The 16775-nt window shown below is 44.4% G+C and overlaps 1 long non-coding RNA gene across 5 annotated transcripts in view; it reads left to right on the top strand.

Moving 5' to 3' along the window:
* LOC102972919 overlaps positions 1–16775 on the top strand; it is a 69175-nt gene that overhangs the window by 38292 nt on the left and 14108 nt on the right. For 3 of the 5 annotated variants that reach the window (XR_006218434.1, XR_006218433.1, XR_006218430.1), the window contains exon 5: positions 9873–9966. The exons of the other annotated variants lie outside the window; for them this stretch is intronic. This is a non-coding gene — a long non-coding RNA (uncharacterized LOC102972919). The remainder of the gene's footprint in view (positions 1–9872; positions 9967–16775) is intronic. 5 annotated transcript variants of the gene reach the window in all.

Here is a 16775-nt window from a genome sequence, read left to right as displayed (position 1 = left end):
CAAGAACAATGTGTCATTTTTTTAAAAAGTTAGTTAATAGAAGGGCTTATACATAGAACATTATTATTGAAATAGGCTGCAAAGAAACACTTGAAATACTTTACTGACAGATGCCATTCACGAAGCAAGAGAGATGATAATTTTAACTGACATGTAAGTTCATCGATCCTGGCAATTATTTAGAAGGTCATTAAAATGGATGGGGCGCCTGGGTGGCTCAGTTGGTTAAGCATCCGACTTCGGCTCAGGTCACGATCTCATGGTTTGTGGGTTCGAGCCCCGTGTCGGGCTCTGTGCTGGCGGCTCAGAGCCTGGAGCCCGCTTCGGATTCTGTGTCTCCCTCTCTCTCTGCCCCTCCCTTGCTCATGCTCTGTCTCTGTCTCTGTCTCTCTCAAAAATAAATAAATTAAAAAAAGCAAGAAACTCATTAAAATGGCTTTGCTGGTTGTAGCCATGGGGACACTAAGGCTCACGCTGCAAAGACTTCTTGGCTCACCCCGGTCTGCTTAGGCTGCCTTAACAGGGTAAGTGTCCTCTTACCCTGTGGTAAGTGTACCACCTCTGAATGGAGAATTTTCTACTCCCACAATCCCAGGGCTGAAGCTTTTCTTTTCTATCTAGCACAGCTGTATCTGGAGACACTTGGGATCCTGGGGAGGTTGGTGGGTCCCAAGAGAAAGGAGGAAATCTCTGGGCGGGTTTTTGTCACGAAGCAGTCTCCCAATTGTCCCTTTGAGAATGCTCTCGGCTTCATTGGTCTCTGGCATTGCCTGGGGGATGATTTTGAGGTTTCTTTCTTCTGTTTACCTCGAGAAAGGAGATTCTCCGCTACGGTTGTCTGCCCCGAAAACCTGGTGCCTTCCTATGGGGAAAGGATCACTCTTTCTCACGGTGCACAAGGGCAACAGAGCAGAGGTCTGGCTAAAAGATATGGCTAAGAGAATTTAAACAAAGCAAACTGTGGACACCTCAGACACGAGACTCGGTAACGTACCCAGTTGGAATGATAGCTATTAGGTCAGTGGCTGTATGTCTATCCTATAAACAAGGATTATAAAATTTCAACAGGGCTTTGCCTCCCAACAATTATGTCAGCAGCCAATGATGATCACGAGACAGCTACCCTGTCTTTCTGCTTCATCACTTAAAGTGACAGTATCCAGCTTTCCTCTCCGCATCTATCATACAGACACATTGATTTCCTTTCTGGGGAAACACATATTTCTTTTCTCCTGCTAAAAAGATAAATCTGACAGATTTTAATCAAATGTAGTTGTTCACAACTACAGGAATTCGTTCAGTGCCACATATGAAAACAAAAATACACTCACAGCGAAAGAAGGAGTTTTGGGCCGAGTTGATTCGAAGAACACACTTGTATTAAAATGTGCACACACACACACACACACACGGCAGTGAAGCCTAGGAGTTAGTTAATATTTTTCAAGATGGTATATCATTTGTAGTGACATCAGTAAATGCTGGTCTCCATTCACATTTCCATTGAAACTATGCTGTCCAGATTCTCTGTTTAAACTCCAAGATGCTGGAGTATTGGGTCTTGGTCTTTAGAATGAAGTCTTTCCCAGGATGAAAGTTGTCTTTCAGATCATAGAGGTATGATCTAGAAAGATGGAGAATCTGCATGTCTCTTATTCAACAGGCTCTCGTCAACAATGAGTATTGTTGAGCCGGTATGTGGCTATGAATTGGTAACTATGCTATGAAGTATTTCTACTATTTCATAATGTGTTTCATATGCATTGATCCTGAGTAGCTTTTGTTATTCTTTTCAGTGTGTCTAAGGAGCGCCAAGATGCCAAATATGTTTTTTCTCTTCTGTATTAGACATTTAATAAGCTCATTTTTTTCTTAATTTTTTTTCATATAAAGAACTCTGTGGAAGAGACACTTAAAATCAACAAAGCTTGATGTTGTTTTACATATCATTCATTGAGTGATTCACTTCTTCTCTATAGGTTGTACACAAACGGATTTTTTCCAGACTTTTCTGAGGTTCATTCATTTTTGAGACACACACACACACACACACACACACACACACACACAGAGTGTGAGCGGGGGAGGTTTAGAGAGAGAGGGAGACACAGAATCTGAGGCGGGCTCCGGGCTCTGAGCTGTCAGCACAGAGCCTGATGCGGGGCTTGAACCCACAAACTGTGAGATCATGACCTGAGCCGAAGTCGGACACATAACTGAGCTGCCAGGAGCCCCAATACACAAACTGATTTTAAATGGCACTTTTCTAAATATGCGAATCTTTGGCATATGTTGTCTTTTCTTCTCAGTAGAGACATGACCGAGGATGGAGAGATTGGTGGTCTCTTGTTCACACCTAGTGGCAATGTCCTGCCCAGAGATCTGGGAAGAATGTATCTTATTTCAGCTAATTTTGAGAAGTGAAGAAAAAGAATCCGCATCATGAATGGAAATGTACAGATACAGTTTTCATTTACCATCGATCCAATTCTGCCTTACAGAGTCCACTGTCTCAGTAAAGTTTTTTTTGTCCTGTCCTCATAATTTTGAATATTATATTAAGATACATGACTCAAGAGTAATTGTATTTTCAAAAGTAAAATATTGAAAGGACAGTTATTTAATAATCCTACATATCATCATAGTGTGAGTATATGTATATATGTGTGTGTGTGTGTATTTATATGTATATATATGTGTGTGTGTGTGTGTGTGTGTGTGTGTTTATATGTATATATATGTGTGTGTGTGTGTGTGTGTGTGTGTGTGTGTATTTCACTGGGCAAAAATAGAGAACCTTATCTCTTCTAAATGTGAGCTTTAAAAACTTCCCTTAAGTGTGCTTCCATTGTCATTTCTAAGTTTGTGAAAATTACAAAACATTATTATTTATATGATAATGTGCCCTCTACATGAATTGCCCACAGTGCATTATTGGGTTAACTTTGACAACCACTTTGGTTTAAGAATGAGCTCACAACTCTGATATTTGTCTGTGATGTGCCATATATATATATATATATATATATATATATTTTTTTTTTTTTTTTTTTTTTTTTTTTTTTCTGAAAAGCATAGGGTGATCTGGGAAAAAGGGAAGAGTGGCTAAATCAGAAATTACCTTGCAAGAATAATATTAGAAGAGCTTGGCATTTAAATTGTAAGAAGAATAAATTAACTTCTTCAAGTAAAAAGTAAGAAAAGGAAGGCAGTAAAAGTGGGTGAACTCATTCACTTGGAACTCATGGTGTCCTCGTTAAGCCTCAGCCAAGAAATTGGCGGTTAAAGATTTGTCCCAATTTTCATCTGATGCTGGTGTCATTTGAAAGTTTCATCCAAAGTGAAAGGCCATCCTGACATAGGAAGTAGGTGATTGTTCTCCTGAAAGAATATTTGTGATGTCCCGCACCACAGCCACTAGAAGATATGAAGGCAAGCACAAAATATTACCTAGATCATGATTTATACATGCTGAACACACAATAAACTCGCCACCCTCTTTGCCCCTACAGAAAATGCCCCCGCCTAGCCAAAGCTCCAGCACAGTGTTTTGAAGCAATATTTCTCAAAGTTTGTTCTTATTTACAAAAGGAGCAATTCATTTTGTAGGACATTTCAAACTGGCAAATGGCCAACAACAATTTTGACCAAAGCTGGGTGCAAAAGGTACCGCAAAACCCAAAGCGGAAAGAGTATTTAGGAAAGATGAAAACAAAAGGGAAGATTATTCATCCTTCCATATGGCTTCTTAGGGCCATTCACAATTATGTATCGTTTATGGTAGTTTCTATAAAATTTTTTTTTCCATTGAGAAGGCAGAAGACTGAATAAGTTTTGTGAACGCATCACAAAAGAAAGAGAAGAAATTCAGAATGACAATGGAATTTAGCTGATTGTTTGAGGATCTGTGCGTGATAATGACACTGTTAACCGGGAGAATGGAGACTGTGATCTCATTTGTTTTGCCAGAAAGGGATTTTAAGAACTTAACCAAAAATTAAAGTCTCTAGCGGGATGCACATAAACAGCAGCAGTCCTACCACAATTATGCATCTGATTGAAAAGGTAGAGTGTATCAGAAGTCTCAAGAGCCGATGGTTGGCTTCGTAGCTTGTGTGCCTGGAAATACACTCACTTCAAGGGACAGGAAGGGGTGCCTCTTGACTTTTAATTTGGTTCAGGTCATGAGATCAAGCCCCACATCAGGCTCTGCACTGACAACGTGGGGTCGGCTTGGGATTCTCTTTCTCCCTGTCTTTCTGCCTCTCCCCTGCTCTCGAAATAAATAAATAAATAAACTTAAAAAAGAGAGAGAGGAGATAGTGTGGGGCTTTCTCAATATGTATTTAGATAAGCTATTACAAGACACAATTAGACCCATATTGCCATGCCACCGATTCACGTCCTTGGCCTCTTATAATAAAACTGTAATATCTAGAGACACTTGGGGACTAAGTGGGATTCCTGGAGCTTTCATAGTTCATTCCCTAGCTGCCAGATGAAGACTTTTTTTTTTTACACAATTCCAGTCAAATTGCAAGTCATTTTACTTGTCAGATTATTCACAGATCTTCATACACAGCCCCACCCCCCAACACACAACTACTTGGCAAATTCCAATCTTGTGTCTCCTTTTTTTTTTCTTTTTAAAGTAATCTCTACCCTCACCGTGGGACTTGAACTCATGACCCTGAGATCAAGAGTAGCGTGCTCTGCCGACTGAGCCAGCCAGGTGCCCTCCTCCAATCTTGTGTCTTAAAGATGAATTTTTCATAACCTCTTTACTTGCACCGATGTTCCATTTGTGTTGGGAATAGTTCTTGGAGCCCTTTCGAAATCCCTAAAACGGGGCGGTCAAAGCGTGGCAAGGCCGTACGAACCTTGGACGTGAAAAGACCCTAGACTGAGTTTCAGTGTGGCCAGACTAGGTGTTGGATCTCCGACACGTCACTGACACTTGTAAGCCTCAACTTTCCCCTATGGAAGATGAGAAAGACAGCTCCTACCTCGTGGAAATTGCGTGTGCTAATGTAGCTGACGTATTGAAGACATTAATGTAGAACTTGCTGGATCACAGCTCATGGGGGACAGAAGTAGAAAGTGGGAGAGAAGGCCTTGTGGCTTTGCGACCCCTCTCTATCATCGCCACCCTGTCCCTTCTGCCCATTTTTATCAACAGTGCTGTAAACATGGGCATCAGACGGATTCTCGTGTGTTTTCCTTGTTTCTGCCTGACACACTCCCCGTGCATCTTGTCAGAGACCACTCTAAATCTGGAACCTCAGAATCTTAAGAAATGAAGTCTTCTCTCAAAAAGTGCGGCTTCAACAGAGGAAGTCGCTCTTGGTGTTCCATTTGGTGAAGTGCCATCCTGATGCAATGCACGACACTCTGGAGGCTGCCCGTAGCGGATCCCGCCTCCGAAGGGCCCAGCCTGCCCAGGGATTAGTCACTTGGCTATCTCGCCGGGCAGCTAGTAATTCAGAGATAATCATGTTACCCAAGATGCCATTTAATCTGTATTTGGCATATCTCGAGTTTTCATCTTCATTAATAGAGCCATCAAAGTTTTCATTGGGCCTGACTGGTATTGGGAGCCCTAGTGATTCACCCAGGGTGGGGGGGGGTTGCAGTTTGCATGGAGAAACTCTGCTTGCCAGATGGCAGCTGTTAATCTGCTTGCGTCAAGAGAGTGTGTGTGTGTGTGTGTGCGTGTGCGCGTGCGTGGGGGGGGGGGGGGAGGCTAAGCTCTCCTGGTCCCTAGCCAGTAGGACTGTCCCTCACCTCTGATTACACATCGCTGCCGGCCAAGCGTAGGAAACCTGGTCCCTTGGGGCAGGGTGGGCTCGCCACTCCCTGCTGACTTGAAGGGAGCTTGAAGGAGTGGGTGCCGGACAAAGGGAAGGCCTTGTTGCCTCCAGCCTAGGCCATCCAATCAAAAGATTCCTGTGGAAGGCAGTATAGTACAATGGAAGGGTGCTAACCTGGGAGTCAGAGAAACTTGGCTTTAAACCCTGACTCTCTACTTAACTGGCGACGTGAAGTTACACACATCGCGTAACCTCTTGGAGCCTCAGACTCTCCCCTTTACATGATATGAACCTGATGGCGTCACCCTGGTAGGTTTCCCACAAAGGAGTCAGAACAGGGGAGCCAGATGGAGACCCATCCTTTAGCCCCATGACCTGAGTGTCCCACGTCTGAGTGTAGAGCCCGGGGAAGCTCTGATCAGGTCCCTGTGGGGAGGCTGGATGAAGAGGTTCATCGCAGTGTTGTCTGTGGTAATGAGGATGATGGAATCTCAGGGTTCATCAGGGAGCAGGACAGATAATGGGATGCCAAGGAGGCTTCTCGTGCAACACCATGGAACAGTGTGAAGTCATAGAGGTGGATCTTAAAGACTGTGCTGGGAAAGAGAGAAAGAAGGAAAGAAGGAGGAAGGGAAGAAAGAAAGAAAGAAAGAAAGAGGAAAGAAAGAAAGAGAAAGAAAGAAGGACAGAAAGAAAGAGAAAGAAAGAAAGAAAGAAAGAAAGAAAGAAAGAGAAAGAAAGAAAGAGAAAGAAAGAAAGAAGGAAAAGAGAGAGTGGGGGAGGGAAGGGAGGGAGAAAGGAAGGAAGGAAGACAAAACAAAGTCTGTGGACATCATTCGTATCAGCTGAAAACACACTCAGACCGAACAAGAGAATACTACGTGTCTTACGAAGACACATACATATTCCAGGATATCGTCAAACCTGATACTAGCTTTTATGGAATGGGGGACAGGAAAATGGCAGGGGGAAGGGGATACACAAACGTGCAGTGATAATGAGTTGAGGAGTATGACTTACTCAATGTTCTGCCCCTGGGTCTAAAAGAAAAAGAAAAGGTGACGGAAAAGTTACGGGAAGGGAGAGGATTTAAGAAGAGTGGTGCTTTGGGGGCTTCAGGCAGTGAGGACAGGCACCTGTCTGGCTGTGGAAGGCTCTCCATTAGGGTCTCTTTCTCTCTCTGCCGAGGGTGGGGTTCAGAAGGCTTAGGAAACACGTGACGGGAGAATGAAGCCGAAGGGCCTGAGATACTCATTTGCTCTTCTCTGAATTCTCAATCTCCACAGACCCTGAACTGCCCGAAGGCAGTTCTCTAATTTTTCCAGAATTCTCATTACAGACTCAATTTCTGTGGCTCCGTCACCGTAGAGTTTTAAGAAGGTGTGGTGCTCATTCTTGTAAAACCAGTTGAGAATTTCCTGGATCCCCAACCCTCAGCCCCTGCGTAGAAGTGTCCTGTTCTAATCAATGAGACCTTTGTGTGCAATGGGGCCGAAGGATGTGACTGTGTGAGGAAGAACCACAGGAAACTCCCATCGTTTCTCTAGGGTCTGAAAAAAAAAAATTGTAAGTGTGTAACGGGGGGCACCCTGGGTAGCCTCCTTTTGTTAATTTATGAATTGGAAGACAAATGTGGATTTATTGGAAGAGTGTAATTAAGTGTCACCATGGTACGGATCATAATTATGACCAATATAATAAAGCAGAGGGAGAAACAATTTCCCTCCTGAATGGCATCACCCGTAGTAAGCCTTGCCGTCCTCAAAGCTCTGTGTTGATTACCTTTAAATATAACAAATAAGGCAGCCATAAAATAACGTGATCTGTAAAGGAAGGAGGGGTGATCTGTAATCCACTCCCTGCCTTAGAAGCGAAAGTTTTGAGATAAGATTGAAGATACAACCCAGCAAGATACCTCTGGGCGGAGAGGCCTCTCTTGTGTCACGCTTCTGGATATGACCAGCATCCCCTTCTTCCTCCTCTTTTCTTCCCTTCCTCCCCGGCCCCCTTCTCTGTTAGCCAATCGGATTCTTATCCCTCTGAAAGTGATGATTTGTTCGAGAAGGGGTGTATGATCCAGGCTAAGCCAGTTCAAGGCTTCCCTGGGACTTCGGCTGGCGACAGAAAGGAGCAAGTGCTCTCCTACCCGGAACAGCCATAGGTAATCCCATAACCGCTGGCAAACAGAGCCTGGCTGAGAAGAAAACCAGTGAAGACGACAGGGCAGAGCTGGGCAGCCTCCAGAGTGGGATGAATTTAAGGCATCTTACCTGAGTGCCTGCACTCAGCCATGCTGGAACCTCGAGTTCTCTAGACCCTTCGCTTATGTCAACTAATCAGCTCGTCCTTTAGCTTTGAGCTGGTTGAGTTTTCGTCATTTGCACACCCAGGATTTCTGAGCGCTGTGCCAAGAAAGTAAGGTAAATACTGCCTCACCGGGGAGTGTGTGCTCATTTAGCAAACGTTTAGCGGATGCTTGCTCTGTGCCAGAGAGACCCTTTGCATAGCAAAATCACATCTTATACGCATCGTTTTTCGCATGACAAGAACAACTCTGTGTGAATTCAACTTTGTGTGTGTGGGGGGGTGGTGGGTGTAGTTGTATGTGTATCCCTTTTCTTCAATGACTACATGGTAATATGACCATCTGTTGGGTTACCTGGGGCACACCACACGATGGCCCAATTCATGAATTCTCTGCCAACGCTTCGATTGGCATGGGGGCACCAAGAACTACTTTCGTGCTCGTAGGCCGATGAGCTGTGTGACCTTGGGCAATTTGCTTAACTTCTCTGAGCTCTCCGTGTTTCTCTGTAGAGTGGAGAGAATAATATTCTGTATATCAACTGACGGTTGTTGGTAGTAAACAAACAACTTCGTGTAGAGTGCTTAGCATAGTGGCTGGCACAGAATGAAATCACTCAGCGGGTGCCCGGGTGGCTCAGTTGGCTAAGCGTCTGACTCGATTTCGGCTCAGGTCGTGATCTCACAGTCGTGAGATCGAGCCCCACGTAGGGCTCGGGCTCTGAGCGGGCTGTGGCGTCCACTTAAGGTTCTCCCTCTCCCTCTTCCTCTGTCCCTCTTGCACTCACGCTCTCACTTGCCTCTGTCTCTCTCTGTCTCTCTCAAAAAAAGAACCATTCAGTAAATGATAGCCATTGTTAATATTCTGATTACCACAGTCCTCATCACCTTCATCATGGTGAAGGAAGCTGGGACGGAAGTGTGAATACTTCACACGCGTAGGGGGCTTTGGCGACCATTCACAAAGTACCGTCTCATCCGATTTGATACAGTGAGCCCACTGCCACGCAATATCCATTTCACATTCTGGCTTCTCGCGAGTTGACAAGAGCGATTTTTTTCGAAGGTTTCCATGATATTTGGCAAGATCCGCTGAGTCTACTATCAAATATATGGGGCTGAGAAATGCATTCGTTTGGGCAAAAACTTAAAAAAAATAAAAAAAGAAAGAAAGAAAACATTTCTAGGACAAATGTGGCCCGGCACTAAATATCTTGAATCAAGGCTGGAATTTAACTGCTTAATAAAACTTCGGTTGCAATTGTTATACCTGTGAAGACCTGGTCGGGGGAGACAAAGTGGTGTTTTGACAAGGACGGCTTTTTCTTTCTCCTAATACATCACTGCTATCAAACAGGAAAGTTTGAAGCCAACTCTTTGTTAACTTCTTTGCTCACTGGTCATTTAAAATAGTCTTAAAGTTTGGACCTCGTGAAAGACTGTGTGTGTTTCATGTTACCAATATGAGCAGATTGTTGAATTTGACGCATTTAAATGTTTTCTTTGTGGCATGTTTTTCACAAAGGCACGCTTTCAAAATGCTAAAATACGGACCCGTTGTCAGATCGCTCGGTTCTTTGCACAGGAAGATGCTTTTGGATTAACAACTGGGCAAAAATCCTTAATTGTGTGGTCGAAAGGAATGCCACGCTTTTGATCCCACACACCTTTCTAGAATAAGAAAAGGCCTTGATTTACTAATTGAGCAAAACTTGCTCACAATTCTATTTTTGTTTGTTTGTTCTTGTTTTGGATCAGGGTGTTGTTTTATCCAGTTCAGGGAAGACACGTCTTCTTCATTAACTGCTAAGGTGACAGTGATGCTGCGGAAAGAAGTCATACAGGTTTACAGGTACAAATTCTAATGATCTCTTGCCTCAAAAACCAAGAACAAACCAACAGACATATAAGGCAAAACTGTCTTGGGTATTTCTATTATTTCCTCTTGCTCAGAGCTCCTGCCAGAAGCTGGAAGAAAGACTGAATTCAGACTTTTTCTCCTCTGTTTGGGTTGCCCCGTTACTGGGTGACTTCTGATGTTGCAACACGAGTGTTTTTTCATTCTATACCATCGATTGCTGATTGCTTCCGCACCCAGATTGTCCGAGTAGTTTATCGAGAGCAATCACTTCTGCATCCTTCATTATGCATCACAAGGCGCATGCCGAATTGTAGACTTCCGTATTAACACCCATGATTAAGGACAGCAATCGTTAAATGGAGATGAGTCACAATATTTAGGTTTTATGAATTCTTGATGCGTTTTGAAAGACAGGGAGCGGGGTTCTCCTAATGCTTGAGCAATGGCTTAGTAGTAAATTAGGCATCCTTAGAAGCTATACGAAGATAATGTTGCAGAAGTTTTTGGTAATATGCAGAAGCGGTATGTTAGCGTCGGTGGACGGCCTGTCCCAGAGAAAGGAGCCACAGGGACAGGCTACCCCCATTCAGCTTCACACGGTCAATGAGCATTTTAGGTAACTTACTGCCAAGAGTTGCGTCAGCGATTCTCAAATTTTACATTTAAACTTAGCAAATATTACTCCTATGTTTCACAGGTGGGTCATATGTGGTCAGCTGGATATTCCATACGCAAAGGGAACCTGCGGGGGTGCCTGGGTGGCTCAGTCGGTTAAGCGTCACGCTCTTGACTGTGGCTCAGGGGATGATCTCCCCGTCATGGGATCAAGCCTCGTGTCGAGCTCCTCGCTGAGCATGGAGCCTGCTTGGGATTCGAGCTCTCTCTCTCTCTCTCTCTCTCTCTCTCTCCCAAAATAAATACATGAACGTTATAAAGAAACTCAAAGGGAACTTGGATATTTGTAGGTCTCCCTTAGCTGTGGGCACGCATAAGGTGGAATTACCCTTAATGAGCTCTTGAGAGCCTCTCTTGGACACCACAGGACCACCTGTGCCTGCCTGGTCCCTTCCATCACTCCATCTGGGCTCCACTGGGCTCGGCAGTTCTCCCCTGCAGCTTGGCACGGAGCGTCAGAGTGGCTGTGAGTGGAGTGTGTGTGGGACGGGGAGGTCCTTCTGTCTGTGTGTCCACTTTATCACTTCAGCCTGGAGGCAGTGGCAGTTTGGACCGGAGTCTCCCTGTGGCTTTCATCCAAATAGACCCTGCCTCTTCCTGCAGTGTCTCTCTCATGCGTCAGACTGAGTTTCCAGCCCTGGGAAAACAGCACCCTTCTCCACGTACCTGGCTTTTCCTGCCTTCACGGACGTCTGTTGTCCAAAATTTTTCTCAGTCCAAACCCCCAACAACATGGGACATGCACTCATTCAAATAAATGGGATAACAAGACAGGGGGTTTGTGCCCCCCCCAAGTCTCAGCACAGACACTGCTACTGTTAGTATATTTTATTTTTAATGGATCATTTTGGAAGATGGCCTGAGTGTAGTGGCAATTTGCGCTCAAAGGATAAACAGACCCAGGCATTTCATAAAAAGCTTCTTTTGTGATTTTGTGGCTATGACTGTAGTAGATGCTAAAGAAACTTACTTTTAGTAGATACAGAAAGTGAACGGGAATTTAAAGAAATCTGTGAAAGATCAAAATAAGACGCTTGCCGTGATGGTTTGGCAGGCTGGTTCAGCTATCAAAGCGACAGAGTGCTCAGGAATCAGTGACTTCTGCATGATATTTGCATAGAGAGAACTTTGAAAAGGTTACATTTCTTTTCTCCTTTCATATTTACTCTGTGCTAAGGTTAGAGGATCTCGCTGGCAATGCTGCCGATGCTATTTTTTGCAAACTCCAACTCAGTGTTTAAATGTAGCAGGATGGAAATTTCGAGCTACCACAATAATAAATATATCTGACATCCTTGTAACTTCCAAGCTGTGCTACGCCTGAGAGTCGCGAAGGCTGGTTTTTTGCCTTGAACTCTGAAGGAAGAAAGAAACTTTTGTTTATAAATTTCAGAGATTTTTGTCTTTGCACTTACCGCGAAGTCAGATGTAGATATAATCCACTTTAAGCACTTTGGGCAAAATGCCAAATATGCCTGTTTTTTGATAAGGGGGAAGAAAAAAAATCCCAACTTTGTGTCAACACAAATCCTTTACACCGCGTTGCGGTGTATGACTTCTGTCGGTCAAGCTGGGATCTGGGCCATCTTTCTGATCCATTTTAGTTATGCCTGATTCTAAATTGAGTTATACAGAATTGAACTTAACAGGACCCGGTTTCCATATTCTTTATTCCTCCCTTCTAAAGATGGAAAATTTTATATGCCGATTTCAGTGAAATGATCTAAGGGTGTTCAGAATCAAAGATGATTTCAGTTGTGCTTCAGCGTGGCCTATATTGTACTCCTTTGCAAAGATATTCGGTAGCAGAACGATGTTGCGTCTATGCGTGCGTATTTTTTCAACTGCCCATGCTTAGATGTGTAAACTAGACTGTAAGTGCCCCGAAGGGCAGGGTTGTGTGGGGGTGTTCATTTTGTTAGCCCCGTGACACCTGGTGGAAGGCTTTTGAGAAAAAAAAAAGCCAGTTTATGATCATGTAGTCTTTATATTCCCGAAGATGTCTGTCTGTGACTTTTCTTACAACCATGTGGCGGTCAAGAGTTAGACGCTCAACCAACTGAGCCTTACAATCCTTATTTCTTGTTTTAAAAAAAAATTTAACTTATTTTTGAGAGAAAGAGAGAGAGAGAGCATGAGTGAGGGAGGGGCAAGGAGAGAAGGAGAGAATCCCAAGCAGGCCCCACACTGTCAGCACAGAGCCCCGCGCTGGGCTCGAACTCACAAACCATGAGATTATGACCTGCGCCGAAATCAAGAGTTGGATGCGTAACCAACTGAGCCACCCAGGTGCCCCACAGTCATTATGTCACAGATGATAAACTTGAGCTTCAGAGAGAGCAATTTGTGATTCCCTCCATGTCTTTTACTCCACTTTTCTTGAGCCGTTTGACAGTGGGTGGAAGGAGCGTCACTAGACAAGGGTGATGGGGAGAGGGCTGCTGGGAAATGGTATGTCTGAATTCCTGTGTCAGGTTGGTGGCAGTTGATAGAAGCCTTCCTACAGACCACAGGACTTCTCCATCGCTGCGGGCACCTCCCGTCCTGGACTGGAGGGAGCATCAAACCATATTCTCAACAGCCGCGAGCAAACCTCAGCATGGTTGGCGGTGAGGTTTTTAAATGGAGGTGGGTGGAAATCCACCTCTGGCCTGAAAGTGGTCTCCAAGGTGCCTGCGGTGTGTTTTTCCTTAAGTTTCAGGGTCAGTCTTGGAGTTGCTGGACCGTCTTCACCTCATTTTTACTTGGTCTTGCTCACTGTAGACCGAGTTATCACTCAGATAGACAGGAGGTTGTACTGGGAATGGGTCGACAGCGAAAACAGGACCGGTTGGGCACGTGCTACCTTGTATCTTTGGGTTACAACTATTTATAAAACAAAATATGAAAACTAGAACTCTCAGAGTTCCAGTGAGAGACTTAACGTTTAGGTAAGTCTCGCACGTAATTCTGGGTTGGACAGTGTAACAATTTGGCTTGCCCCGTGGCAGTGTGCTATGGGCTAATACATTTCCATCCAATTCAACAAATGGTTTAATGAGCACCCGTTACAACAACATGTCAGGCGGCTGTGGGACAAGGTGGGAAGTGACAGGTGCACTGTCCTTGTCTTCATGGAACATATAAGTCTAGTGGGGATAGATGAGAAGAAGGGAATGAAGGTTGGGTTCATGTGATGAAAGAACAGCCCCATGAAATGGGGTCATCTTTTTCAGAGACGTGGGTGTGCTGGAATTTTCTGCTTATTTCAGAGTTTAGATTGCCTGAACTTTTTTTTTTTGTTTATTTATTTATTTTGAGAGAGAGAGAGGGAGAGGGAGAACGGGGAGGGACCGAGGGAGGGAGACAGAAAATCCCAAGCAGACTCCACACTGTCAGCACAGAGCCTGATGCAGGGGCTCAATCCCAGAAATCCTGAATGGTGAGATCATGACCTAAGCCAAAATCAAGAGTCAGATGCTCAACCAACGGAGCCACCCAGGCGCCCCTAGATGGACTCAACTTCTTAATGCCCTCACAGGTAGGCTCTGGTCTTAGTAGCTATAAAATCGTGTGAAAGCGTCCTGACCTCTTTGGAGCACAGTTGTGTCATTTGTGAAACATAGGGGTTAACGGGATGATTTTGTGACTACACGCATCATTGTGCACATTGCATAAGGTAGAGAAATGTCAAACGTCAAATCCCTGTGCTGCACACCTGAAATGAAGATAGCATTGTATGTCAACTATGCTTCGATTGAAACAAACAAACAAACAAATAAATAAAAAAGTCTTTTTCAGTGAAGCGTTGAAGGCTCTTGCTCTAAAGTCAGGAACAAGACAAGGGTGTCTACTCTCACTACTCTTACTTAACACAGTTTGGGAAGTCCTAGCCAGAGCAATTAGGGTGAAAAAGAAGAGAGGAGAGGGGAGGAGAAGGGAGGGGAGGGGAGAGGAGGGAAGGGGACGGGAGGGGAGGGGAGGAGAGGGGAGAAGAGGGGAGGGGAGGAAAGGAGAGGAGAGGGGAGGGGAGGAGAGGGGAAGAGAGGAGAGGAGAGGAGAAGGGAGGGGACAAGAGGAGAGGGGAGGGGATGAGAGGAGAGGGGAGGGGATGAGAGGAGAGGGGAGGAGAGAGGAGGAGAGGAGAGAAGAGGAGAGGAGAGGAGACGAGAGGAGACGAGAGGAGACGAGAGGAGAGGGGAGGGGATGAGAGGAGGAGAGGAGAGGGGAGGGGAGGAGAGGGGAGGGGAGGAAAGGAGAGGGGAGAAGAGGGGACGATAGGAGAGGGGAGGGGAGGAGAGGAGAGGAGAGGAGAGGGGAGGAGAGGGGAGGAAAGGAGAGGGGAGGAGAGGGGACGAGTGAGAGGGGAGGGGAGGAAAGGAGAGGGGAGGAGAGGGAACGAGAGGAGAGGGGAGGAGAGGAGAAGAGAGGGGAGGAGAGGAGAGGGGATGAGAGGAGAGGGGAGGGAAGGGGAGGAAAGGAGAGGAGAGAGGAGGAGAGGAGAGGAGGAGAGGGGAGGGGAGGGGAGGAGAGGAGAGAAAAAAAAATAGAAAGAAAGAAAGAAAAGATCCAAATTGGAAAGAAAAAAGGAGAATTGGGTGTACTTCCACATAATATGATCTTGTATGTGGACAATCCTATAAATTCCACCAAAAACGTCTTAAAAAGGAATCCGGTAAAATTTCCGGATACAAAATCAATATACAGAAATCAGGTGTGTGTCTATACACTAACAACAAAATACCTGAAAAAGAAATGAAGGCGGGGGGGGAGCTGGCTAGCTCAGCTGCTAGAACATGGAGGGTCGTGAGTTCAAGCCCCATGTTGGTAGGTGTAGAGTTTACTTAAAACCAAAAAAAAAAAAAAAAAAAAAGAAAAAAAAAGAAAGAAATGAAGAAAACAATGACATTGGCACCAGAACCAAAAACGAATAAAACACTTAGAAATAAATGTAACCAAGATGAACGATCTCTACCTGGAAAACTATATGACTTTGATGTAAAAAAAATTGAAGAGAACTAATCAACAGAAAGATATCCCATGCTTCTGGATTGGAAGAATATTGTTAACATGTCCACACTACCCAAAGCCATCTGTAGATTCAGTGCAATCCCTATCAAAGTTCCAATGGTGTTTTTCACAGAAATAGAAAAAAAAATCCTAAAAGTCCTATGGAACCACAAAACACCCCAAATAGACAAAGCAGTGTTGGGAAAGAAGACCAGAACTGGAAGCCTCATACATGTCCTGATTTTGAACTATATTACAAAGCTATTATAATCAAAATAACATGGTAACGCATAAAAACAGACACATAGACCACTGGAAATAAATTGAGAGCCCAGAAATAAATTCACACATATATAGTCAATGACTATATGACAAAGGAGCCAAGAATACCCAACTGAGAAAGGGTTGTGTCTTCAATAGTGGTGGGAAATCTGGATAATTACATAGAAAAGAATAAAATTGGACCCCTATCTATCTAACACCATTCATAAAAATGAACTCCAAATGGACTGAAGACTTAAACCTAAGACCTGAAACTATAGAACTCCCAGAAGAAACCATAGGGGAAAATCTCCTTGACATTGGTCTCGGCAATGAGTTTTGAATCTGACTCCAGAAGCACAAAGAACAAAAGCAGAAATAAACAAGTGGGGCTATTTCAAACAAAAGTCTTCTGCACAGCAAAAGAAGCAAACAACAGGATGAAAAGGCAACCTATGCAAAGGGAGAAAATACTTGGGAACCGTATATCTCATAAGGAATTAGTATCCAAAATACTTAAGGAACTCACAAAACTCAGTAGCAGAAAACCAAACAATCTGACGAAAAAGTGGGCAAAAGACCTAAACAGACGTTTTCCCAAAAAAAGACATGCAAATGGCCAGAAGGTACATTGAGAGACACCAAACATCACTACTCGTTAGGGAAATGGAAATCAAGATCATAATGGTGTCACCTCACACCTGTTAGAATGGCTGTTATCAAAAAGACAGGAGTGATGTGACTGGGTTAAGCATCAGTTGCTTAAGTCGGTTGCTTAAGCGCCTGACTCTTGGTTTGGGCTCAGGTCATGATCTCGCCGTCGTGGGACGGAGTCCGAGGAACTCTGAGCTAAGCGTGGAGCCTGCTTAAGACCG

The sequence above is a fragment of the Panthera tigris genome, chromosome B3, assembly GCF_018350195.1.
Source record: "Panthera tigris isolate Pti1 chromosome B3, P.tigris_Pti1_mat1.1, whole genome shotgun sequence".
In the NCBI taxonomy this organism is placed as follows: Eukaryota; Metazoa; Chordata; class Mammalia; order Carnivora; family Felidae; genus Panthera; species Panthera tigris.
This window is presented reverse-complemented; position numbering and strand designations above follow the sequence as displayed.